General features: G+C 44.4%; 1 pseudogene; it reads right to left on the bottom strand.

Annotated features, from left to right (window-relative positions):
- Nucleotides 1–2,813: 2,813 nt before the first annotated feature.
- On the bottom strand, nt 2,814–2,931 carry LOC126274356 (5S ribosomal RNA; annotated as a pseudogene).
- Nucleotides 2,932–3,253: the final 322 nt, after the last annotated feature.

Genomic DNA, 3,253 nt, shown 5'->3' with positions numbered 1-3,253 from the left:
TCGTCGCACGTCTCACATTGATTTCTGCGGTTATTTCACGCCGTGTTGTTTGTCTGTTAGTACTTACAACTGTATGCGAACGTCACATACACTTGGTTCTGTGGATCGCGGAATATTAAATTCCTTAAACGATTTCCGAAATGGAATGTGTGGTGTGCGTACTGTAAGACCTTCGGTACACACATCATCAGATTATTTGACTTTTCGCTCTAACGAAGTAGGCGAGTGTCAGCAATATGTCTCGTGGTCTTATCGTGGCGTGTTTATCTTCTGCCTTTAGGTCAGACGATAGAAATGCCACTAGCACGCTTAGAGTAGCAGATTGACGGTGACCAACTTTAAACAGAAGTTCATTTATTTTCACATACATTTATTAAAATAATAACAAGCATAAAAAACTCAGTCATTACGTAACTTGATTCTGGATGCTGTTTACAATTGACAATCTAAAGTTCCTTTGGTCTTGGTAAGTCAATCTTATTCTCACATATCTCTGTTAGTACTTACAACTGTATGCGAACGTCACACACACTTGGTTCTGTGGATCGCGGAATATTAAATTCCTTAAACGATTTCCGAAATGGAATGTGTGGTGTGCGTACTGTAAGACCTTCGGTACACACATCATCAGATTATTTGACTTTTCGCTCTAACGAAGTAGGCGAGTGTCAGCAATATGTCTCGTGGTCTTATCGTGGCGTGTTTATCTTCTGCCTTTAGGTCAGACGATAGAAATGACAAAGTGTCTATACATTTATCTTCATGGCTTTGTACAGGAATATGATAATCTTATTAGGTGCATACTGAAACTTGACTATAGACTAATGCAGACTAATGCAGACTGGTACAGACTAATGCAGACCGAATAATCGGAGGTCTGTACACTCGTTATAATACCTCGAGCGTTCATGTATCATTGCGCAAGTGTGATCCGCGAGGAGAAAAGGTTCTACGTTAGCAGCAATCTCATTGGCTGCATTACATATTAATACGCGAATCGGCGGAAGCAGAATTTGGTCCGTCTTTATGGCAGCGCCATCTCGTAGTGCGGAGACGGACGAGCGCTGCCCCTGCGCTGTTGTGCTTAGCGGCGCGCGCTCTATTGGGAAATTTATGTGCGCGCTGACTACGCGGAACTATGTACACAACAGAATGTCCCACGGATCTAGCTCCAACTATCACTCCGCGTTCAGAGTCTGTTAATTGGCGTCTTGCGACGGTAATAACACCGGAAAGATTTTCAAATGGACCACCTGAGTAAAAAGGACAGTTCAGTCAATGCACTGCCCTTTTATAACTTGTGCACGCGATACTGTATGGTTGAAATGGCTCTGAACACTATGGGACTTAACTTCGTTGGTCATCAGTCCCCTAGAACTTAGAACTACTTAAAGCTAACTAACCTAAGGACATCACACACATCCATGCCCGAGACAGGATTCGGACCTGCGACCGTAGCGGTCCCGTACTTCCAAACTGTAGCGCCTAGAACCGCACGCACGTGCATATCTTTGTCCCATGACTTTAGTCTTGACTCAGTGTATAGCATCTAGTTACAAAATCTTCCAGTTTCGCTTTTTACGGTTTTTCATTCCAAGTTCTTACGGCGTTGTGGTTTGGCAGATTCACGTCTAAGAGAGAACTTATGTTGGGGACGGGAGTACTTTGCACGTCCAGGGAAACGTTCTCGGTCTGGTCTGGTCGCTCTGGGGATCTACTCGAAGGCGGCATTTCCTAAGTAATCACTGCCGGCGCGAGCCTCATTTTGCTCCAGCCTGCAGGTGCATAATAAATACCGCCGTCCAAGGCCGCACGCTTGAACGGACCGCAGAACTGCACAAAAGCAAACTGAGTTACGGTGTCGTTTACGCCTGTTAACTGCCAGGCGAGACGCACATAAACCCTGCAACGACGCGAAAAATATCAGACCCGCAGGGAAGGCATGAAAAGCTGTAACTCATTCGATACCAACGCCTTCCATTCGCTCCACGTAGAAGTGTCTGGTCTCTGAGGATGATATCGTGTGAAACACGGTTACCAATGTCCTGAAACCACTACTTATCTCACAGGCACTACATTTTGAGGTAAAAAATAAACCTTTGAGTTATCCATTTGGTGTTTCTGGAAAACTCGTCCGAGTATTAATTTACTATCTGTAGCTCTTCCTTGAGCAGGGCGTAAAAATTAATCTGTAAATTTGTTCTTCTTTAATTGAATCTTCCAGAGTAATTACCGAGAAGAAGGTTTTGCCAAAATTAGGGCTGTGTGCCGAACATAAGTTCAAACCCGACACATTCATAAGCAGGTACTGGACAAAGAGAAACGTAATAATTTTTATTCCTTTATCTCTACAGCCCCTGAGTTAGAAATTACCGCCTACCAAACAATGATAACAATCAAAGATACCAAGAAACCAGGTGCAACGCAGACTTCGTTAGCTTCCACTCTACACGTACATAAATATGTAGCAAGCCACTGTACGGTACATGGTGTAGAGTACATCGTACCAATATGACGAACTTCCCTTTCGACTCCTTTCGCGTCCTTAACGCTATTATCACAACGCGTCAAATACATATTTTTTTTAAAAAAAAACCTAAACTCCGTCCGAACAGACCATGAAGGCCCAACGGTATTGACCGACCGCCGTGTCATCCTCAGCCCACAGGCGTCACTGGACGCGGATATGGAGGGGCATGCGGTCAGCACACCGCTCTCCCAGCCGGCAGTATGTCAGTTTACGAGGCCGGAGCCGCTGCTTCTCAATCAAGTACCTCTTCAGTTTGCCTCACAAGGGTTGAGTGCACCCCGCTTGCCAATAGCGCTCGGTAGACCAGATAGTCACCCATCCAAGTGCTAGCCCAGCCCGACAGCGCTTAACTTCGGTGATCTGACGGGAACCGGTGTTACCACTGCGGCAGGGCCGTTGGCATATTAACTTAATGCTGTTTGACAAATAATTACACTAGCGGAGACTTGAGGCTCTCATGTGAGACATAATACCAACCTTGTAGCTACTTTATGTCTACTATCAACAACCTGTAACACATTAACTTTTCTGTAACTTGAAACCTTCCTGTCTCCTCTGTATCCCTTTTGTTACGCAACCTTCCCTTCTACAATAACCTATGAAACCTTCCCTTAGGATTTCTGTCTCTTGCTTAATAATTACAAATGGAATCTTCCCTTTGAAATTTATTCTCTTTCTCGATCTTCGCGTACAAATTTAATTTGCAGCTTATTGAAAGAGATT

The sequence above is a fragment of the Schistocerca gregaria genome, chromosome 5 (genome assembly GCF_023897955.1).
Source record: "Schistocerca gregaria isolate iqSchGreg1 chromosome 5, iqSchGreg1.2, whole genome shotgun sequence".
In the NCBI taxonomy this organism is placed as follows: Eukaryota; Metazoa; Arthropoda; class Insecta; order Orthoptera; family Acrididae; genus Schistocerca; species Schistocerca gregaria.
The sequence above is the reverse complement of the archived record's forward strand: the minus strand, read 5'-3'. Positions and strand labels throughout refer to the sequence as shown.